Consider the following 26,047-nt stretch of genomic DNA (forward strand, 5'->3'; position numbering starts at 1 on the left):
GAGTCTGGGGAGGAGGCAGCACAGCAACTACAGGCTCCTCCTTTTCCCCGGTATGAGAGTGGTGGGGATGAATCTCCACCTCGGAGAGAAGAGGCCCCCCTTGAGGAAGAGGCCCCCCTTGAGGAAGAGGCCCCTCAATCACCAGCAGGCCACCATCCACCAGCAGGCCGCCATGCACAACAGGAGGAGATAGCTGAGGTGCGGGTGTTACTAGACATTGACCAGATGCGTACCTCCCGGATCGAAAATATCCAAGGCAGAAGTAGAATTATTGAAGAGCTTAGTGGCATTCGAGAAGGCCAAACCCAAATCATACACATCCTTACTAGAATCGAAGAAGGCCAAAACAGGAGTTTTCAACTCCAACAAGAGATGTTTAATTTCTTCCGGGAGGCGCATGCTGGTCTGCCTCCTCCTGCTGGTCTGCCTCCTGCTGGGCCATCTGCTCCTGGGCCGCCATCTGCTGGGCCATCTGCTCCTGGGCCACCATCTGCTGGGCCTCCTGCTGGGCCATCTGCTCCTGGGCCACCTCCTGCTGGGCCATCTGCTCCTGGGCCGCCATCTGCTGGGCCTCCTGCTGGGCCATCTGCTCCTGCGCCTCCTCCTGCTGGGCCATCTGCTCCTGGGCCACCTCCTGCTGGGCCATCTGCTCCTGGGCCGCCATCTGCTGGGCCATCTGCTTCTGGGCCGCCATCTGCTGGGCCTCCTGCTGGGCCATCTGCCGGGCCATCTGTCGAGCCATCTGACGGGCCATCTCCTCCTGGGCCATCTGCCGGGCCATCTCCTCCTGGGCCATCTCCTCCTCCTCACCTTGGTCGTCCCAGTACTCTTCCTTCCACTCTTCCCACAACATCTCCAATGAGAACTCGTCGGAGGCGGCAGTTGTCCCTCCCAGAGCCTCAGCCTCGTGGGAAGGAAGAGGAAGTAAGTATTTTTTGTCATGTTTATTTCGGTTTTATTTAATGTGTAATGGATAGGTATGTGATGATGTGGTTTTCATACACTTGTGGACCACACTCTGTAAATAATCTACTTCTATGGGACCGGGTCCAAGGAGGCAGATTGTTTGCAGAGTGTGGGTTATAAGTGTGTGGACACCACATCATCACATACCTATCCTTGTTCATGATATTGATTGGTTTCTGTGATGTCATGTCCAAACTGTTTCCCTAATCTCAAACAAAATTACCATTACAATTATTCATGATGGCATATGACTGTTTGAATGCCAATAACACAGCTTAAAGGGCCAGTCAGAACATTATTGATTACAAAGAAAACACTGTATTGCGCATTATCAAGTTTGAAACAAAAACATGGAGAAATACGTGTGACTTATGTGCTTACCCTTGTATCGATGCCTATGAAAAATGACCACTTATTTGTTGTTCTGACATAACAACATTTTAGACAATCAATGATCAATACATGGTAAATATGCTGTATGAGCTCAAGGTTTTCTATATACAAAAATGCCCTCTAGTGGTCAAATTGCATTCTGATTACATGCACTCTTCAAGCTCTAAGAAATAAGCACACAAACCTCATAGGTTTAGCTAGCAAATAAAAATAACCAGAGAAAAATGATTAATTGGTGAGAAACCTTTGATATCATTTATATTACAAAATTTGCTTTTTAAATAATGCAAATCATTATTTGTTTTCTAGACTGTCCCTTTAAAAAAAATTACATATGCTAACATATAATATTTGGTGATTGTTGGTATATCTACATGTACTTGTTCAAACAAGAAATATTGAAAAAAGATTTCTATTGACGTGTTAAATAAAGTCTATTTTCTTAAAAAGACATTATTGTGTTTGTTTGTTTTTAGAAAGACATTTGTTTTAATAAGGAATATGGTTTAAAGTCCTTTTAGGAGTGACAAAAAAAATATATATGCTAACAATAATATATTTGGAGATTAACCAATGTGGAGCTCATACATGATACAAAAATCAACATTTGCATTAAAGGGACAGTATACAATCTTTTTAACAGAACTGCATGTAATAGACACTACTAGAAACAACAAGATTAACATATACTGATATCAAAATCAATATTAAAAAGCTTTAAACACTTTCAAAGAAAATCGGGTTATCTCTATTTAAAATATAGATGTAAACCCCATTCCAACCGTAAAACAAGACAATACCCCATCATTAACATATGAAAAGACCCTTTACACAAACAGGAGCAAGCAGGAGATGGTACTCACATTAAACTTTGAGGCTTGGCGAGGAGTCTGAAAATTACTTAAATGTTATTTGAACATAAGCAAAAGTAGACATGTATTTGGTAAACAATGGACTATATAACTAGAGACAAAATAAAAAATGTTGGTTTTTAATGTGAGTGTATAATGAACCTTTAATAAAATATACGACGAAATAACATTTAGAAGAAGTCGGCATCTCATATATTTAGCATATGATAAAGATAAATGCATATTGATTACTTTATTCTAATACAATAGCGCATATTTATGAATTCGATATCTTTAAAATGAAACACAACACAGTCATTTTTCGTAAAAAGGAACATATTGTTGACAAACATATTAAACAAGATGGACTATATTTAGGGATTTGCACTTGCCTCGAAATATCTTATGCATGAAAACATTTTGCTTTAATTCGTTTATTCAACCAGACAGCCAGCAAAAGAGAATGTTGTGTTCTTTATCAGCTATGGGTCAACAATGTTACATGATGCACACAATCCATATTCGCCATGGTTTTAAACTTGTCTTCTCATTCACAAACGTGTGTAACGTGCCAAAACAAATATTGCGGGACTACGTAATACAATCAGACGTTTTTTACACCTTTGCATGTGACATCTTAATTAACATGGCGCATCCTTGATCACGTAAAAACGCCATCCAATAAAAGGCGCATCCTTGATCGCGTAAAAACGCCATCCAATAAAAGGCGCATCCTTGATCACGTAAGAACGCAATCCAATAAAAGGCGCATCCTTGATCGCGTAAAAACGCCGTCCAATAAAAGGCGCATCCTTGATCACGTAAGAACGCAATCCAATAAAAGGCGCATCCTTGCTCGCGTAAATACGCCATCCAATAAAAGGCGCATCCTTGATCACGTAAAAACGCAATCCAATAAAAGGCGCATCCTTAATCGCGTAAAAACGTCAGCCAATACAAGGAATCATTGGACAGCCTGGCAGGTGACGTCTTAAGCAACATGGCGCATCCGAGATCGATGAAAAACCGCAGCCAATACAAGGACTCAGTTGATAGCTTGGCATATCAATAAGAAACATATTTATATTTTAGTAACTAGTATGTGTCTATATTGCTATCTAGGAATGTCACGATAGATAACGAAATGCTGTGATCTATAAAATAGAATACATTATAGAAAATAAGGAGATATTTCATTAGAAGCAGAGTATTTATAACTAAACTATTAAGCAAGCAGCATGTTTTAAGTACAAATGAAATCAATATTGGTTACACGATTATGTACGACATTGCAATTTGAAATACATTGTAACAATAAATGAAAATCTTTGGATTATTGTGTTTCCTGTCCCTTTAAAAGAAAATTAATGCTAGGAGATGCATTAGTAAAATAGGGATGTGTTAGATATTACATGTTAAAGGGACAGTCAACCCGAGAAATTGAATTTTCAAAAATATAGCTAATCCCTTTATTACACATTACTCATTTTTTAACAACAAACACAGTTATATATTAATATACATTTTACTTGTGTTATTATCTTGTATCTAAGCTTCTGCTGACTGCCCCATTATTTAGGTTCTTTTGACAGACATGCAGTTTAGCCAATCAATGCTCACTCCTAGGTCACTTTACGTGCATGAGCTCAATGTTATCTATATGAAACATATGAACTAATGCCTTATAGTAGTCAATATTTTTAAAACATTAGAGGCAGTCTTCAGGGTCGAAGAACTTAGTATATGAACCTCCTCTATTAACCTCCTTGGTTAAACTCGCATGCCCTATTTAAATCATGAATCATCTTTTTTGACTTGACTGTCCCTTTAACTATAGCTATGGTGTATATCTTTAACATTTAAAAGATACACATGAGAACTACATATGCCATTGATGTTTTCAGATATGTTTAGATTGTTTTTGAATAACAATAATGACACATGTATTGATCAAAGATTAAATATGGTCAGCCTACCTATAGCCATATATGGGAGGAGAAGTATTTTTTAATCAATATTTATATAAAGATATTCCTCATCTAAAATATGCTCATTACACACAGTGATTGATTTGGTTACACTACTACAATAAGATAGAATTGAAATTTAAATACATGTGCTGTCAACATTACAATAAGATTGTTTGTTAATAAGATTATATGTCCTTGTTCATGTAAAAAGGAAAAAAACGCTTTACAAATGGAAATCCATTCATTAACAATTGTGGTCAGCATCACTTAAAGGGACATGAAATAACAAATAAAAAAAGAGGATACATAGAGAGATTACTATTTCAATAAAAATAAGACTTTACAGAGATTATCTCATTGTATCAATCCTGGGATCATTTGTTAAAGGTGCATCAATTCACGCAGAGTTTACAAATGAACACATGGATGTGAAATTTAAAATATACATATATATACATATATATACAAACATAAAGATATATATATATATATATATACACATAAAATAATTACTATGCTAATCATAATCATGCAATGATAAAGCTTTACGAAAACTATATAAAGAAAATGAATCAAATTAAATTGGAGATGAAATTTACAATTGTATTACATATATGACTCAGGAAATACCATTATTTTGTTTAAGGTACATTTAAGGATTAAACACATAAACTAGAGATTTCAATCAATGACATGAATAAAGAGGACAAAGAATCATGGAATGACATGTCTTTTATTAGTATGTCAGAAAACATCAACAACGTTTCTAAATAATCTTTTAAAGATCAGGAAAATTGGAGCCATTTGACAAGGTCAAAGAGTACATCACAGTACATAAAGAGAGTGGGCAAGGGCCAACACAGCCCCATTGGAGCCATTTGACAAGGTAAAAGAGTGCATCACAGTCCTTGGAGGGAGTTGACAAGGGCCAGCACAGCCCCATTGGAGCCATTTGACAAGGTAAAAGAGTGCATCACAGTCCTTGGAGGGAGTTCACAAGGGCTAGCACAGCCCCATTGGAGCCATTTGACAAGGTAAAAGAGTGCATCACAGTCCTTGGAGGGAGTTGACAAGGACCAGCACAGCCCCATTGGAGCCATTTGACAAGGTAAAAGAGTGCATCACAGTCCTTGGAGGGAGTTGACAAGGGCCAGCACAGCCCCATTGGAGCCATTTGGCAAGGTAAAAGAGTGCATCACAGTCCTTGGAGGGAGTTGACAAGGGCCAGCACAGCCCCATTGGAGCCATTTGACAAGGTAAAATAGTGCATCACAGTCCTTGGAGGGAGTTGACAAGGGCCAGCACAGCCCCATTGTAGCCATTTGACAAGGTAAAATAGTGCATCACAGTCCTTGGAGGGAGTTGACAAGGGCCAGCACAGCCCCATTGGAGCCATTTGACAAGGTAAAAGAGTGCATCACAGTCCTTGGAGGGAGTTAACAAGGGCCAGCACAGCCCCATTGGAGCCATTTGACAAGGTAAAAGAGTGCAACAGGCACAACATTAAACCAAAAAGGCCAAATGGCAACAATAAAAAAATAACATCAACATGTGGACGGAAGATTATTATAAGTGCCCTTGGAGCATCTCCAGATCCTCCACTTATTGGGCATCCCCTTCATCGTCCTGTGCCTGTCCAGCTACAGATTCAAGCATTGACTGAAAACGCCCCATACGTTGGAGAGTCAAACACTGAACCTGTAGCTGGGCATGCACGGTGTCCTGAATCCCTCTCAGGCCAACTGGGTTCCTCAACACGGCCTGCTCTACGCGTGCTAGACCTTCTAGCGTGAGCCATGTTGAGTCACAGCCTAAAATAAAGAATAAATAAAATATTAATGATAATTACACAACATAATAAAACATTAGCAAAGATACATTGTCATCATAAAGACAAATCATTCTTTAAATTAATTTTTGAAAATTGATTCTTTAAACATTAAATATGTTATTCAGACAGACATAAACCATTAAAGGGACCGTTTACTCAAACATGTTGTCCCCTTTAATTGGTTTTCTATGATCCACTTTTACAGCTTGAGTGTATAAAATCTTGTAAAAGGATTTCCATTGTACTTACATTTGCAATTTAAATATTTTAGTTATACTGTGGTAGCCACACCTATCCTTAAACATTTTGGCGTTGAGGCCAAGCTGTGTAAACATAGCAACCAGAAGAAATTACATTCCCACTGGGTTATACAAGAGATAATGTATGAACATTTCTACATATATTTTTGGATCCAAGTAGTGGTGATTGTTATATGTAGTGATATCAAATTAAAGGGACACAGAAAAAAAAAATATTTTGTGATTCAGATAGAGCATGACATATAAATCAACTTTTTCATTTACTCCTATTCTTGAAATGTTATAATTCTATAGCTATATTTTAAATGCAAGAATGTAATTTTATAGGGAAGGCCATTTTTGGTGATCAACCTTGGTTGTCCCTGCTGATTGATGGATACATTCATCCAACAATAAAGAAATGATGTCCAGACTATTTAAAAAAAAAAATATATATGCATTTATTTGTTTAAATAAAGATAGCAAGAGAACAAAGAAGAATTGATAAGAGTAGTAAATTATAAATTTGATTAACATTGCATGCTCTATTTGAATCACAATAGAAACAATTTGGCTTCAGTGTACCTTTAAATATCTTATAATGTTGATTTTGAATGATACTTACAGCTGTGCCTGGGAAGGATAATCTGACACCCAGGACAATGAAGGTTGAGACAGGGGGAAGGGATGGTATTGTGTTGTGGAGGGATGGGATTGTGTTGTGGAGGGATGGGATTGTGTTGGGGAGGGATGGGTTTGTGTTGGAGAGGGATGGGATTGGGTTGGGGAGGGATGGGATTGGGTTGGGGAGGGATGGGCTGCTGCTCTGGGGTAGGCCGTACAGCTGGGGAGTGGTGAGTTGGGGGCTGGGCAGGTGGGGTAGCTGTACAGGCCAAAAGACAGGGAGAGCGGCGAAGGGGGGCTAAGGGGCTTTTTTGGGGAGGGACAGGACAGGCAAAATTTGAAGGGCCGGGAGGGTCTTGGGTCTGTGGAGGGGCCTGGGAAGGGCCAGGGGCCTGGGAAGGGGACTGGGCAGGGGCAGTGGACTGGGCAGGGGTGGAAAAATTATGCCCAGAAGTGGAGGATCCATCTTAAATAAATAATCAAAATATATTAACATCTCATACATTATGAAATCAAATCAAGGCATTTCAACTTGATTATGTTTTCAATATACTTAGAAGTGTGTTTGAATTTCTAAACAATGATGACATAAGGATATGGTATGCATATAGGCACTCAGATGAATAGCAATGACTGTCTGTACAATTCTAAAATGATTATTGTGGTTTGGCCTGGAATATGCATGTGACATCATGATGGCATGAATTACAAATCAGACAAAAATTAAAGAATAATCAAAGCATATGTTTATGCTGCCTGATATAGAAAGGGTGCAGTAGTGTATTCGAAAATAATATTCCTTTTTAAAGTGCAAAAGCTGTAGACTTTGAGGCCTAGATTTAGAGTTTTGTCGGTAACGACCCCCGTAGCTAACGCTGGCTTTTTTCTGGCCGCACCTTTTAAATAGCTCTGGTATTGAGAGTTCACAGAAAGGCTGCGTTAGGCTCCAAAAAGGGAGCGTACAGGCATATTTAACGCCACTGCAACTCTCGATACCAGAGTTGCTTACGGACGCGGCCAGCTTCAAAAACGTGCTCGTGCACGATTCCCCCATAGAAAACAATGGGGCTGTTTGAGCTGAAAAAAAAACTAACACCTGCAAAAAAGCCGCGTTCAGCTCCTAACGCAGCCCCATTGTTTTCTATGGGGAAACACTTCCTACGTCTGCACCTAACACTCTAACATGTACCCCGAGTCTAAACACCCCTAACCTTACACTTATTAACCCCTATTCTGCCGCCCCCGCTATCGCTGACCCCTGCATATTATTATTAACCCCTAATCTGCCGCTCCGTAAACCGCCGCTACTTACATTATCCCTATGTACCCCTAATCTGCTGCCCCTAACACCGCCGACCCCTATATTATATTTATTAACCCCTAATCTGCCGAGCGGACCGCACCGCTATTATAATAAAGTTATTAACCCCTAATCCGCCTCACTAACCCTATAATAAATAGTATTAACCCCTAATCTGCCCTCCCTAACATCGCCGACACCTAACTTCAAACATTAACTCCTAATCTGCCGACTGGAGCTCACCGCTATTCTAATAAATGTAACCCCTAAAGCTAAGTCTAACCCTAACACTAACACCCCCCTAAATTAAATATAATTTACATCTAACGAAATTAATTAACTCTTATTAAATAAATTATTCCTATTTAAAGCTAAATACTTACCTGTAAAATAAACCCTAATATAGCTACATTATAAATTATAATTATATTATAGCTATTTTAGGATTAATATTTATTTTACATTTAACTTTGTATTTATTTTAACCAGGTACAATAGCTATTAAATAGTTAAGAACTATTTAATAGCTAAAATAGTTAAAATAATTACAAAATTGCCTGTAAAATAAATCCTAACCTAAGTTACAATTAAACCTAACACTACACTATCAATAAATTAATTAAATAAAATACCAACAATTATCTACAATTAAACCTAACACTACACTATCAATAAATTATTTAAATACAGTATCTACAAATAAATACAATTAAACAAAAAAATTAAAACTAAAGTACAAAAAATAAAAAAGAACTAAGTTACAAAAAATAAAAAAATATTTACAAACATTAGAAAAATATTACAATCAGATTGAGCTCGCATTCTATTGGCTGTTCCGATCAGCCAATAGAATGCAAGCTCAATCTGATTGGCTGATTGGATCAGCCAATCGGATTGAACTTGATTCTGATTGGCTGATTCCATCAGCCAATCAGAATATTCCTACCTTAATCCCGATTGGCTGATAGAATCCTATCAGCCAATCGGAATTCGAGGGACGCCATCTTGGATGATGTCATTTAAAGGAACCGTCATTCGTCGTCTAGTCGTCGGTTGAAGAGGATGTTCCGCGTCGGCTTGGAAGAAGATGGTTCCGCTCCGCTCCAGAAGAAAGAAGATTGAAGATGCGGCTTGATAGAAGACTTCATCCCGATGATGGACTTCCGACTTCAGCCCGATGATGGATTTCTTCAGTCGCCGCTTGGATCCAGACTTCAGCCCGAGGATGGACGTCACTCTTCAGCCCCCCGCTTGGGCTTGGATGAACACTTCCAAGGCTTGGATCAAGACTTCCGAGGACGGATCGATGAACCTGGCAGGGTGAAGATAAGGTAGGAAGATCTTCAGGGGCTTAGTGTTAGGTTTATTTAAGGGGGGTTTGGGTTAGATTAGGGGTATGTGGGTAGTGGGTTGTAATGTTGGGGGGGTATTGTATGTGTTTTTTTTCAGGCAAAAGAGCTGAATTCTTTGGGGCATGCCCCGCAAAGGGCCTTGTTCAGGGCTGGTAAGGTAAAAGAGCTTTGAACTTTTGTAATTTAGAATAGGGTAGGGCATTTTTTTATTTTGGGGGCTTTGTTATTTTATTAGGGGGCTTAGAGTAGGTGTAATTAGTTTAAAATTGTTGTAATATTTTTCTAATGTTTGTAAATATTTTTTTATTTTTTGTAACTTAGTTCTTTTTTATTTTTTGTACTTTAGTTAGTTTATTTAATTGTATTTATTTGTAGGTATTGTATTTAATTAATTTATTGATAGTGTAGTGTTAGGTTTAATTGTAGATAATTGTAGGTAGTTTATTTAATTAATTTATTGATAGTGTAGTGTTAGGTTTAATTGTAACTTAGATTAGGATTTATTTTACAGGTAGTTTTGTAATAATTTTAACTATTTTAGCTATTAAATAGTTCTTAACTATTTAATAGCTATTGTACCTGGTTAAAATAAATACAAAGTTGCCTGTAAAATAAATATTAATCCTAAAATAGCTATAATATAATTATAATTTATGTTGTAGCTATATTAGGGTTTATTTTACAGGTAAGTATTTAGCTTTAAATAGGAATAATTTATTTAATAAGAGTTAATTTATTTCGTTAGAATAAAATTATATTTAACTTAGGGGGGTGTTAGGGTTAAAATTAGCTTTAAGGGTTAGAAAATTTATTAGAGTAGCGGTGATCTCCGATCGGCAGATTAGGGGTTAATACTTGAAGTTAGGTGTCGGCGATGTTAGGGAGGGCAGATTAGGGGTTAATACTATTTATTATAGGGTTATTGAGGCGGGAGTGAGGCGGATTAGGGGTTAATAACTTTATTATAGTAGCGGTGAGATCCGCTCGGCAGATTAGGGGTTAATAAGTGTAGGCAGGTGGAGGCGACATTGAGGGGGGCAGGTTAGGGGTTAATAAATATAATATAGGGGTCGGCGATGTTAGGGGCAGCAGATTAGGGGTACATAAGGATAACGTAAGTAGCGGCGCTTTGCGGTCGGCAGATTAGGGGTTAATTATTGTAAGTAGCTGGCGGCGACGTTGTGGGGGGCAGATTAGGGGTTAATAAATATAATATAGGGGTCGGCGGTGTTAGGGGCAGCAGATTAGGGGTACATAAGTATAACGTAGGTGGCGGTCGACAGATTAGGGGTTAAAAAAATTTAATCGAGTGGCGGCGATGTGGGGGGACCTCGGTTTAGGGGTACATAGGTAGTTTATGGGTGTTAGTGTACTTTAGAGCACAGTAGTTAAGAGCTTTATGAACCGGCGTTAGCCCAGAAAGCTCTTAACTACTGACTTTTTTCTGCGGCTGGAGTTTTGTCGTTAGATTTCTAACGCTCACTTCAGACACGACTCTAAATACCGGAGTTAGAAAGATCCCATTGAAAAGATAGGATACGCAATTGACATAAGGGGATCTGCGGTATGGAAAAGTCGCGGCTGAAAAGTGAGCGTTAGACCCTTTCCTGACTGAATCCAAATACCGGCGGTAGCCTAAAACCAGCGTTAGGAGCCTCTAATGCTGGTTTTCACGGCTACCGCCAAACTCTAAATCTAGGCCTGAATGTCTTAAATAAAATGTTTTAACATAAAAAAACATGTTGAATACATGTTATATATATTTCCCATACCATCAGACTCCAAGGGAGCCTCTTCCTCCTCCGTCCCACATGTTAAATCAATCTCTGAAAAACATAACATGTTGTATACACGTTAAGATCAGATATTATAACATATGTTACTGTTGCTCAAAGACACACATCAATGTTGCATTAAAGATATACCCACCCAAAGTTATGATTTACATCATTTTGATGGAGCATACAAATGACATTAGATTTGTTATTCTCAATAATTCAGATTTTAAATTTATTGACTGTATTATTTTACAAATCATAAAAGCAGAGTACATTGAACATTTAAGATTTCTCATGTGTGTATCACTTGATGATTGTTATCAAAATTGAAAATATAAACAAACATATGCTATACATCTTTGGAATAACAAATGTGTAGACTAAGAAACTTTGAGATCTTAATCTTTCAATATTAAACTAAAAGTTATATATAATCAGAGGAGTAAATTATATGTTTGATTCAAATGTAATGCTTCATCAAAATCATGCTCATAATATTGATTAACAATACACCTTCCATGACATATAAATGAGTCAATGGACTTACCAGAACACTGCAAAGTCAGCTCAGTGTCAGTGCTGGATCCCTCTGGGCTCCCGACAACAAGTCTCTCTATGAATGACAGAGATATATATTAGTGAACACATTTTGGATATCACTAAATCACATCTGTATCAATTTATAAGAATAATCAACTTCAAAATGTGAAGAATAGAGCAGTCATTAGAATAAAAAATGCTTGATTGAATCAAGGGGATTATGTAAAAAATGATGTATTTAACATATGTTTAATTTCTGACTATATTAGACATCAAACTCATCTCATACGATGCTATTGCATATGTAAATATACCCATTGATCAATGTTCTTAAAAGAATACACACAAACCACATTTTGAATAACAGCTGTTGACAAATATAAACAAAGACATGTGGCACATCGAGCCATTTGTGCAATGTATAGTAATCTTATTTATGACACAACACATATTGATCACAATACCAAACCAAATTGATTTGTACAAATATGTAATCATGGTGCTGTTAGAGTATGCTTATATCTATAAAGTAACTCCAACAGTGAATATGTGAATTATATATCAATATTGTTTAATCCAAAGAATGTAAGAATTAATAAATATATTGTTTATTAAAGGGACACTGACATGATTTATTTCAATCAGTGATTTCACTGTTCAAACTGTTACAAATTATTTAACATTGACTCCTATTATAATATTTATTTTGCAACATTTTAATCTTAAAGGCAGATAAGCAATATTGTATTCTATAAATATTGTTTGTTGAAGGTATCCACCAATCATCAATAACAACCCAGGTTGGTCAACAAAAATGGAGCTGCAGATAAACGTACATTTTTGATTTTAAAATACATTTATCACGAGAATATTTAAAATATGATTATAGTATTATATTTAAATTTTGATTAATATTGCATGCTCTATCTGAATGACAACAGTAATAATTTTAGCTCAGTGTCCCTTTAATATAAAAATATATTGATTTGACAATGTCGCTGTTAATGAATTCTCTACTCCATATGTTGATGTAATGAATGGGATGGAGCATGCAATTACAATCTAATATGTTAGTTAAGGATATCCTCAAAAATCTTTAATTATCCTCTCTTAAAGGGACATGAAGCTCCAAATGTGTAATTGGATACTTTTTGAAACTATGTACTACTGTTATCTGAACACATGATTTTAACTTATGAAAATAGGCCAATTTATGCATAAAAAAACAGCTGGTTAATCCCAGTAATGCATTGCTTAACCTAAACCGAACTCAATATGTTTTTAGAATAACTAAAACAACAGACTGAACCAATTTAGCTAATAAAATGTTTATACAAAACAATAAAATCACGTGTCGAAATCATTCAATGTAAAATTTAGTTTCTAAGACAAATGTAAATTAAAATGAGACATACCATACTGTGACAAGCCCTGGCTTGAGGTTCCATCACCAACATCCAGATCTATAATATATTAAATGAGGATTGGATATCATTAATACAAATCATGCCTTGTTTAAAAACTAAAAATTATTACCAAATCACTGAAAAACTATTAATCTTTTGGTAGTCCCATGAGTTAATTGTTTCCTCAATTAATTTAATCATAAATATATCCTGTACTCTTATTTTCAATCAGTTATGTTGTTGACTGTAGCTTTAATTAATTGTTGTGTTATTTCATTCTCATCAATTGATGGACATAGTTCATTGTTTATTTTGATTCTGCTAGTATCTTTTTTTTTTTTTTTTTAAATAATAATTTTTTATTGAGATTTTCATAACATACAACGGTAGGTAAAATTTTGGAAACATAAATAAATACATATACAACATGTTACTTTAGAACAATATATAGGGCTACATATCCATCTTAGTTTGAATTGAAAACAATCATGGCCCTATTACACAAACAAGGGTATAGCCATTTTTCAGTGTCCAAACCAACATGTCGGTATTACAAGTCATACCGTCAGAACACATCGTGACAGGAGGAAAAGAAAAAAAAAAAAAAAAAACCCTAAACAAAAACCAAAACAAAAAGGAAAAACAAAACAAAAATAAAGAGCAAAAAAGAAAAAGGCATTCATTAACATCACTGTCTTGATATATATAATCATACAATTGTCTCAAGTATTTGCCGTAGAGTAAGCCAAAGTTATGACATTTATATAAAGCTGAGTAAGAAGAGACTGAAGGGGAAAATGCGATAGAAGGGGATAGAGGAGGATGATATATAATGGGAGAGGGTGAGAACCAAGGGTGATAAGAAGAAAAGGACTCCTTACTGGAAACATCTATTGTGTGTGAGTCATTTATCTGTAGTACCTAAGAAAGAGTCCCAATAAAATTTGATATCATAAAATCTAGTCAGGGTTCCCCGTCTATAATAGACATATTCCTCATGGGACAGCAAGGTAGTTGTGTTTTGTATCCAGTCATTCCTAGAGGGGATCCGAGAAGACTTCCAATTTCTAGCTATCAAATTCCTGGCGCTATTAAGTCCTATCAACAATAGGTTCCATCGAATTTTGCAAATGTTTTTTGGTTTATAATTTAGAATTGCGGTCAAAGGGGACAGTACAAAGCGTCTCCTATTATTATTTGAAAGTCCTTCTCAATCTGTGTCCAAAGTGGTCTAAGCCTGTCACATTGCCACCATATGTGGGACATGTTACCTTTCATGCTACAACCCCTCCAACATCTGTCGTCTGCGCTAGAGTAAATATGTTTTAAACGATTAGGGGTCATGTACCATCTAGTCAGTATTTTGTGGTTCAGTTCTAGTGTCTTTGGTGAAGCTGATGACTTATGGGTATTATGGAATATGTTCTCCCAATCTTCCTCTGAAATGGAAATCTCCAGTTCTCTCTGCCAACTTAAAGTGTAAGGTGGAAGTGCCTTAGTTATGGTGTCCTCTAGTAGCTGCTTGGTTAAAGATAAAGTTCCTGACATAGGTACCTCCAATAAGCATAATTTTTCAAATCTTGTAGGGGGTCTAAGTAATTCTGACTTGTGTTTAGAATTGTGAACTAAATGGCGCAATTGCTCATGTTTTAGCCATGTAGAGTAGTTTCCGCCTGCTATCTCCCCCATTTCATGTCTATGTCTCAATCTACCGTTAATGGTCAATTTAATGAACGGGATCGTATATCCCAGATCGCCTTGGGTATTTGTTTTAGGTTCTATTCCGCCTAGAAATTCTGCGTTATATGATATAGGTGAAAGAGGCGATACCCCAGATGAAATGCCCATTTTAGAATCTCTTAAGGTATCCCAGCTGTCGAAAATATGTGTATATAGTAAGGAGGTTCTAGCTAGCTGAGGTCTTATGTGATGTGGAACCCAGCATAGAGCCCCTAACGATGTTGCCTGTAACAAATGGGAGTCAATTGTGGGCCATGCTTTGTTTTCGATTTTACCGTGCCAATTCAAAACACGTTGGAGTGTCACAGCGTTGTAATATCTTTCTATGTTCGGTACCCCTATACCCCCTTTACCTAGAGGTCTGTGCATGGTGGCTTTGTTTATCCGTGGTCTAACTTTTCCCCAAATGAATGCATTAATTTCTGACTGTAGTTGTGATAAAAACGATTTATTAAGGTGTATAGGAACTGTTTGGAGTATGTATAAAATCTGTGGGAGCGTGGTCATTTTGATGGCCTGAATTCTACCCCACCAGGACAAAGGTTTGTCTTGCCAGAGCCGAAAATCATTTTTTAACCTATTTAGCAGAGGGATATAGTTGTGTTGAAAGAGCATGTTGGACTTTGGTGTTAGGTCAATACCTAAATATTTAAGCTTACTATGTTGAAGTTTATACAGTGCTAGTATCTTTTTTATTATGTATAATATTGAAAATAAGAATACTGTATTCTTCACATATATAATAATTCACATTTCATTTTGACCAACATGTGTAAAGCGATGCCACTTACAGCAAACCCATGTTCACGTGTGTGCGCAGTTCTATTTTTCGTGATCATTGCGCAATGATTCCAAGCGGAATTAGGCATCTGTGATTTGACCAACATGTGTAAAGCAATGCCACTTACAGCAAACCCATGTTCACGTGTGTGCGCAATTCTATTTTTCGGGATCATTGCGCAATGATTCCAAGCGGAATTAGGCATCCGTGATTTGACCAACATGTGTAAAGCAATGCCACTTACAGCAAACCCATGTTCACGTGTGTGCGCAATTCTATTTTTCGGGATCATTGCGCAATGATTCCAAGCGGAATAAGGTATCCGTGATTTGACCAACATGTATAAAGCAATGCCACTTACAGCAAACCCATGTTCACGTGTGTGCGCAATTCTATTTTTCGGGATCATTGCGCAATGATTCCAAGCGGAATTAGGCATCCGTGATTTGACCAACATGTGTAAAGCAATGCCACTTACAGCAAACCCATGTTCACGTGTGTGCGCAATTCTATTTTTCGGGATCATTGCGCAATGATTCCAAGCGGAATTACGCATCCGTGAAATAAATGTGGATAAAGTAGTGCGATGAGTATCATTTCATAAAGACTTCAAATATATTTGCTATTGGGTGTATTACGAGATGAAAATAGTATATTTGTTAATATTGAACAAGAACAAAGAATATATATAACTGTCTTAGGATTTGATAGTTAATGTATGAAATGGTGGATGATAGTGATTTCACGGATGCGCAATTCCATTTTCGCTCTGTGACGCATATTCTGTAGAGCGCAAGAAACATCATTCCTATTTCATGTGTCACTAATCTAAAATCAAATATCTAAACATCATATGTAGCGTATGTTGTGAGATCTATATAGGTTTAGTATCTGACTATATACACATTTCTTAAAATTCTAATCAATTATTAATATATTTTATATGAAGTTGGATAGTTACCTGGTTCAGATTCTCCTTCTGCTCCTCCCAGGCCACCGGACGGAGAAGCAGCTGCACTGGCCCCTGGGTTAGGACTTTCAGATCCAGCAGCTGGGAGGGAAGAAGAGGAGGCCGAGGATGGAGAGGATCTAAATCTTTTGGGGACCCGGAGACTGAGGAGCTCGCATAAAGTCACCTCATAAGGGAGTAGGTAGAGTTTCCGCGGGGCCTTTCTTTTTCCCCCTCTTTTACGGGCTTGTACCCACTCCCTTATGAGGTCGACTTTTTTTGACAAGTGTAACCTCATATCTCCGAATCTCTGCATGATCTGATCCTGGCTCCTCTGGATGCCCAACACCAATTGAACCGCATTGGTTATAGACTCACAGAGGGCCTTCTTAACCTTCACATCTGTCGACCTCCTCTTGTTCCCAAACAGCTGGGGATAAAAGTTCTGGACGGCATCGACCAGTGCAGTGCTCTCCTGCTTGGTAAACCTGGGAGATGTCATGCCTGCTAGCCCCAAACAAAATATAATATATATATCTAATATATAAACAGCCTGCAGGCATTAGAGAACTGACAAAGATGGCAACGTGTAATGGACTTTTATATGGTGAAGCAAACAAGAGATGCACCATGGGACAAGTTATCTGTACATCTGATTGGATACAAATTTGAAATATTGTTATCATGTCTGTGAGACCATCCTGACTCAAGTTGTGTTTGTGTGATGAACTCTGATTGGCCGTTCCTTAATGTTTCATATCTTAGTAACTTCCATACACATACCTCCTGGTGGTGCGGTTACTATATTTTTCATGTAGACTTATTTGTAACTCATGGGCCTGTCATGCGGATATGTGTGACGCAGATTTAATATACGTGATCCGTTAAATATTAATTTTTAAATTCTCGTTAAAATCTAATACTGTCACAGTATTAAATGTTGTAGACATTTCTCGGTTTAATAACGGTCTGTTTCTTTAATACAAATATGTTGGATTAATACACATTTAATATTGTATGTCTTTATTGTTCATAAAATCAATTCCGTGACTTATTGTGAAGTATTGACATTGCTCTATTAAATGTATTTATAATGCACATCTATTGCGTGACATTAGACTATAATGTTTAAAGATGCATATCTCGTGTTTCAAGATACGTTTCCCACGCAACATTTCAGAATGCAATTTAAGGTTATAATGTCCGTAACTTGGATAATCTGTTTATAGATGTTAAACTACAGGTTTGTTTGTTATTAGTAAATAAACCTCGAGCTTGTATTTGTCTGAACTGCTCATATATGTTATTGTGCAATGCCGTATTTATTTTTAAAGAGACATTACAACAAAACAATTGTATCAAATGATCTGTAGAGATCAAAAATCTTTCGACTTTAAAATGTAACTCAATTTATCTTTGTATTTAGATATCCTCAACAGAAGAAATTTAAATGCACATGGTTGAGCCAATCACATAAGGCATCTCTGTGCATCCACCAATCCTCATCTACTGAGCCTATCTCGATATGCTTTTAAAGCAAAGTATGTCAAGATAATAAGATAAGAGAAGTAAATACACTCTTTAAATCTCTTAAAGGGACACTGTACAAAAAAATTTAGCATTCGTGATTCAGATTGAGCATGAAATTTTAAGCAACTTTATAATTTAATCCTATTCTCAAATGTTAATAATTATCTTGGTATCTTTCTTTGCAAATCAAAAATTATATTTTATATTACGGACAATTTTTAGAGAACAACCTGGGTTGTCCTTGATGATTGTTGGATAAATTAATCCACCAAAAAAAAAAGTGCTGTCCAGAGTACTGAAGCAAATAAATTATCAATTTAATGCCTTGTTAGCAACATAACAAGGAAAATTGATAATATGAGTCAATTATAAAGTTGCTTAAAATTGAATACTCGTTCAGAATGTATAAATCATTAATTTTTTAACTGTCTCCCTTTAAGGATATTTCAAGTTCATGTCCCTTTAAGGAGACATTTCGCAATAATGCTGGAAATATCATAAACCTAGGCACCTTCCTTTGGCAAAATTAGTATAACATATGACTAAAGCATATTTAGATTAACTTCTGGATTGTTTTACACACTGAATTAAATATATATTGTAATGGCTGTATTTCGCAGTCTTCAGCTTAGAGGGACATTAAGCTATATGTTATTTACGCATTTTGAAGAATAATATAATATTTTAACAACTTAATATTTTTTGTTATTCGCTCATTAGATTTTAATTAGATATATTCTTGGATTAAATACATAGCTACATAGGCTATTTTGATGCCGATTGTTGGTTGCACATAGATGCCTTATGTCATTGTCTAAGACATGTGCATTGATATATCTTTTTCTAAGTATATTTAAAGACTGAATGTAATTAAATAGTACATTAAAAATATTTAAATAATTATTTAGTATTGTTTAAAATTCAATACACAATATATTTTCGGAATGTCCCTTTAAGGACCAAAACATTCGGAATGTTGATTTAACATTGTAGAAATAAACTAAAGGGGAATGAAAATATATATAGATATGTGATGTCTAACCAAGAGGTAAGATTTAAAAATTTACATAATATTAATAACTATAGTTAAATGACCCTTTAAATGACTCCACTAGAACATAAAATCAATGAATATGGGATCCAATAACTAGCTTGTGCAAAATATGAAGTTAACTGACTCACCATTTTATTTTTTTTTAAAGATAGATTTATGAAAATTATGTTTTTGGATACCTAAGGAAGATACAAGATCTTATAAAAGAAATTTTACATTCAACAACACTGTCACTTTAATGTAAGTGAACCACTTTCCCTTCTTAAAAGTGAAAATAATAAATTTATGTCAAATTCTGACTACATATCCGAAAATATTTTTAAAAATTAACATCTAAAAATTACACAATAAAAGCATCGATGGATTTCACTCCCCAATTAATTGAAAAAAGCTAGTTGACTTTAAGATTCTCAGAATCAGTGGATTTTCTCACATTAATGCAATACATGATGCCTAATTTGATCTTATGCATGTGCTTGTCAAATAGACAACTACCAGTCATGGGAGTCAAATTGTTTTTATTGACAGATTATATGGATATTTATTATAATTTTTTCAAAAGAGGGTATTTAATAATAAAATGTTTATTATTACCAATTTTTAATATTTTTTTTTAAATATTTTTCTTTTAACAAAATAAATTAAATCCTGGAAGTCATCAGATGAAAATCTGTAAAAAATAAAATATTTAACAAAGTTAAAACACATGTTGTAAAATATTCATAAAATAAAATACATTTACAATCATCTTGTGTCTATGCTCTAACTTTGTGCAACATTTTATCAAGATATTTATGAATTCAAATTTAAAAAAAAAATATAAATACACCATTATATTGTGTAATCAAAATTACATTTAAATATCAGCATTTCTAATTATACATAATAATGTATATCACATTTAAATAATCAAAAATACATATATGTATGCTGAACATAAATGTAATATTTCATGTCCATTCAAATACCTCTATATCAACTATAATATGTATTCCTTTGTCTGATTGTGATACAGAAATATCAAATTATGAACAAAGTATGGGTAATGTATGTAAGCTACAAATATTCTAATATAGGACATGTATCTTTTCAAAATATTTTACATTCTTCTTCCTGTAATTCTTAACTAGCATGCATTGGAAAACCAACCTGGATAATGTATGGTCTTTGAAAGTCAATTCTCTAGAAAACAGTTGATCTTCAATAGGTGTCTTATTCATCATTTCCAAAAAAGATGACTGTGAAATACCATCTAAAAATTTAAAAATAATCTAAGTGTCTCCAATAGGATGCCTCCACAGCCTTATTCCATCAAATAGTTGCCACTTACCATGTGAACATGTCTTTGTATGGTTTTCAAGGTCAGCAGATTTGAAAGATAATGCCAGACATGATCCCATTGGTATTCTTCACTTTCAATCTTGGATTTTTCACTGTCAGTCTTCGAATTCTTCACTTTCAGTCTTTAGATGAAGTCATCTCCCTAATGGCAGAAAAAGTTTTATTAAAATTATTACTACAAGTGTGTGAATCAGTTCTGTACCCCTCTCCCACCCCCCATTTCTGAAATAATTTCTGACACTAGCTTACTAAGTGTGTGTAGCATCTTGTGTTATGTTCTATAAAATTGTGAAGATGAGTAATATTGAACAGAACGAGCCTCTGTGTGACTTAGAACCATAGTCATGCTAGAGGTCCCTTTCTGAGTATTTAAATTTAAAGTAATGTGTAAACTAAATACTAGTTTTGAAAATGTATGCCATATGATGTATTGGTGTAAACTTCCTGCCAGCCACAGTCCATACATATATACTTACCAGCTGATGTTGTCTTTAAAAACCAGGTGGCAAATACTTGCTACAGGACCCAATGACCAGAGCATCACCTATATGAATAAAATTAAAACAATTGTTATCATTTGATAAACAATCCTAACATGTTTGCACAATTCTCTACTTGTCATTTCCCTAGAGTTCACATCTATAGACAATACACCAATCTAACTTCTATTATTTACCGTCTGAAGTGGCGGTTGATGATGTCTGCTCTGACATTGAGCCCCTCGTCCCGGAATGGCCCCTCTAGAACAGGCTTGTCCTCCTCATCTTCGAGGAGGCGTCGGGACGCCTGGACGGCCTGCAGCAAACCAGCCCGCTGTGCAATATTATGCAGGACGATACAGGCTATAACGATCTTAGCCACCTTCCTAGGGCTGTACTGGAGGGCTCCTCCCAACCTGTCAAGGCACCAGAATCTTATTTTGAGGAGCCCAAACATCCTCTCGACAACAGCCCTAGTTCTCTTGTGCGCCCTATTGTAGCGCTCCTGAGCCTCATCAGTAGGGTTACGTAACGGTGTAATGAGCCAAGGCCGGCTCATGTAACTAGAATCACCTATAAATTATGAACAGACCAAAATTAAATCATATTAAACAATTTTTTGTTGTACACGATAATCCACTAACAAATGTTTAAATTTAAAAAGAAAAATCTAGTTCAATCTTATTCTCTATCTTCCCATTTCAGCTAAAACATGCTACATATGCGTATTTTGCATAAACAAGACCTTGTGTAAAATACAAACTAAAAGGTTAAATTGCATTTTCTATCTGAGCATTTAAGGTAAGACATGCTACATATCTGCATTGAACTAAAACTAGACATTTGCGGAAAGAGACAATGACATGGTTAAATTGATTTTGCTATCTTCCCATTTCAGCTAAGACATGCTACATATGCATATTTTGCATAAACCAGACCTTGTCTAAAATACAAACTAAAAGGTTAAATTGCATTTTCTATCAGTGCATTTAAGGTAAGACATGCTACATATCTGCATTGAACTAAAACTAGACATTTGCGGAAAGAGAAAAAAATGGTTAAATTGCATCCTATAGCTGCACATTACACTAACAGTTTAAGACTACAGTGGCAATTGTCTAACTAATTAACCATGTTGTGCACAAATACTCACCAACGAGATACCCAGGGGGCATTTCTCTTTCCTCAAACTGCCGCCACAGGGTGGACAGAGAGAGGATGCGGGCATCATGACTAGCCCCCCAAAATTCGCACACACCTGCATAATCCTCATCCGTGCGTCACAAACATACTGCACGTTGAGGCTATGAAAATGTTTGCGATTTCTGAAGGGCAAGTCATCAATTGGAGCACGCAGTGCAATGTGGGTACAATCAATGGCTCCCAAGACATTGGGCAATTCAGCAATAGCAAAGAATTCCCGCTTCAGGCGCCTCCAATCACCATCATTCTGTGGGAATCCTATGTAGAGCTTACTGATACGTACCATGGCGTCCAGAAAGTTATCAAACACCCCAGAGAATGTACCTTGAGACAGGCCATGCATGTACATCTCTCCTGATTGAAAACTCCCGGAGGCCAGGACGTATAGACAACTTAGCATCTTAGTGATGCCGGGGACAGCAGTCCTTATTGTTATACGTGGCTCCAGATGAGGTCTAAGAACATCGTAAAGGCCAATAAGCTGTTCCTGAATGAGCCGATACTTGTCATAAACCTCGAAGTCACTCATGTTTTCCAAGGTGGGTATTACCCTGTAGACACGAGGACCTCTAACCAGACGACCCCTTCGTCTCACTCGGAGCCACCGAGGCTGCCTGATTCTATCAACCGCTACTTGGCCAATAGCAGCACCAGCAGCGTCTACCAGATCATCGTCATCCATATTTGCCAAGCTTAGCAGCATGAAGCCAAACAGCAGAGCAAACACAGCGCAAGGAGTAACAAGGTATGCAAAAACACAGAAGCAAATTGATACGATGTCGATCACCATGGACGCTTTGGCCATGTTGTTTGGGGGATTTATAGTGCAATTAGTCCAATGGTAGTGAGTTTGTAATGATTGCTAATTGTATTCACTTGTTTGTATGTGAGCGGCGCGAATGCTTTCAAAGTGGTTTTTTTTAAGGTGTTTGCAGAAATATTGGTTTCCCCCAATGAATCTCAATGTGAAAGTGTCAAATATCACGCATACAGTGCATGTTTGTAATGTTTGTTCATAAACGTAATAAATATTTATTAAACGCAATCTTATAGTAAAAAGCACACGTCCACGCTAACATGAATGAAAGTGCATAGTTGTGTATAATGTGCATAGAATATGATTGATCAATGTTGCAGCAATATTGTTTGTAAACGATAAAGTAACAGCTGCCATCTGTAGTATTGTATATATAAGTGATTGCCGAGAAGTAAATATTGTACGCGTCCCATTAAAATCGCACTAATACTGAAGAACTTCCGGCTGTCATCTGTAGTATTGTATATATAAGTAATTAGCGAGATGTAAATATTGTATGCGTCCCATTAAAATCGCACTAATACTGAATAACTTCCGGCTGTCATCTGTAGTATTGTATATATAAGGGATTAGCAAGATGTAAATATTATATGCGTCCCATTAAAATCGCACTAATACTGAATAACTTCCGGCTGTCATCTGTAGTATTGTATATATAAGTGATTAGCGAGATGTAAATATTGTATGCATCCCATTAAAATCGCACTAATACTGAATAACTTCCGGCTGTCATCTGTAGTATTGTATATATAAGGGATTAGCGAGATGTAAATATTGTATGCATCCCATTAAAATCGCACTAATACTGAAGAACTTCCGTCTGTCATCTGTAGTATTGTATATATAAGTGATTTGCGAGATGTCAATATTGTATGCGTCCCATTAAAATCGGCATAATAAGTATGTTCCAAACTGTTGTTTACGTATATATGTTGTATTGTAGTATTGAGTGGTAAAGTTCTGAAAGGGGCGGTACAGTCGTAAAGCTGTAATGTGTATGGTTTAATCTTCTAATGACGTCATCATATTATTAACCTGCCTGTGTAGTTATGAAATCCTCATTGTGTTGTTGTATTTGACTACATTGTTATTGTGTGCTGATTAAAATATAAATGTGTGCTTTGTGTTTGCGTGATGCGTGTTATGTACATATACGTATATTACATATTGTGATTGTGTCCCACATATGCTGACTTCTATATAGCGGTCTCGCATTGTTGTTCCTTCCCATAAAGTGACAGCTGTAATCTGGTGTAATGATGTTCTTATTGTACGTAATTCCTAATGGTTTATTGTGATGGAATCATGATGCTAAAAGTACAGTAAACTCACAATTTTCTGTTTCGTGATTCCTAGAGAGAATGTAATGTGTTTTCCCCCCATCATTTGAATGCACATGTATGAGTGAATGATAAAAGTAATGTATGTGATGACTGATCCATGACTGATCATGTGTTAAGCCTATGTAGATATGCTGTTGCTGCAAGCATATGAGTTGAATAAATGAAATGCAATAATAAAGGTAAATGAGAGGTGTTTCCCATTGTCTAATGTTTGTGAATCCTGAAATTTTCCAATTATTTTTGTGTCCGTTTAAATGTGATGTAATTGTTGTAAATGTTTGTTACTAGTGATGTTGATTTGTAGTTGATGTAATGTAAAAGTATGAAACAATTTAATGTTGTTGTGAATTTCCCATAAGTAAACTCCATAAATCCACCATAGGGAAATAGGCATTTCTTGATCTATTTTTCATAGCTGGGTCTAACACAGAAAAGCATGAGTTATTTTCCGAATTCTAGCGCTGGTATTTAGAGTTTTTTGTCTACGCTTTTTGCGTGCGTTAGGGAAATCTGTCTGTCGCGTGCACGAGCACGTCTTCCCCATAGAAGTCAATGGAGGCTCAAAATTTGTGTGTAAATAAATTCCAAGACTGGTTTTCAGCGTAAAGTGAGTGACGCCATGGTCTTGGGTTAAAAAGTAGCTAAATCGTGTTCATTTTGTAATAAATAACTTGTTGTGTATGTAATGTGGTGTATATTTTTTGTATGCATCGATGAGTGTATGTTTGTGATAATATTATTAGTTAGATGTAGCTATATGAGGGTCTTTTCCCGTCTGTCAATTTAAGTCAATGGCAAAATGGATTTGTGTTGGTTTTTTTTCTAACACCCGAGATCTCGCAACTTTGATCCTTTCTATTTTGATGTAAAAAAAAAAAAAAAAACGAAAAATAAATATAGTGTAGTGTTTGTATGAGTGTAAGTGTACTTTGTGCAATATTTTTTTGGTGATTCGTGGATGTTTATTTTGTCGGTAGATGTTAACTCCTGGGTCTGAGCTGTCGGTAGAGATTTGTGCGTTGGGAGATTTTGGAGTGTCGGTAAGTGAACTCTAAATACCCGCGGGCGGTAAAAACCAGCGTTAGAAGCCCTATACGCTGGTTTTGACGGCCAACGCCAAACTCTAAATCTAGCCGTTTGTGTTTTAATTTTCAATTACAGTATATTTGTTGTTTTTTGATGGTGAACTAAAGCTCAATGTGAAACCATTGGAAATAAAAAAAAAGAAAACAACCTTTTTTGCATTATTTTCCGTGACTTTTCCCAGTATTTGTGTATCTTTGCAAACTAAAGTTATTTTCTAAAAGTGCTTGATCTTAAGAAAACCCCCACAAAAAAACAATGTATGATTTATGATGACAATTCACATTAAAAGTGTGAAAATTTAAGTGTAAATGCTAAAAATGCAAAATGTGTTTAGAACAAGTGTTAACGTGATACTGTCCTGAAGATTATTAAAAACAAAACTGTATTTGTTGATAACTCTATTTGATAATAACTAATTATATCCAGTTTTGCTGAAATACATAGGAACAAATATATTTTGAAATCTGAAATATA

Source organism: Bombina bombina, chromosome 5 (genome assembly GCF_027579735.1).
Source record: "Bombina bombina isolate aBomBom1 chromosome 5, aBomBom1.pri, whole genome shotgun sequence".
In the NCBI taxonomy this organism is placed as follows: domain Eukaryota; kingdom Metazoa; phylum Chordata; class Amphibia; order Anura; family Bombinatoridae; genus Bombina; species Bombina bombina.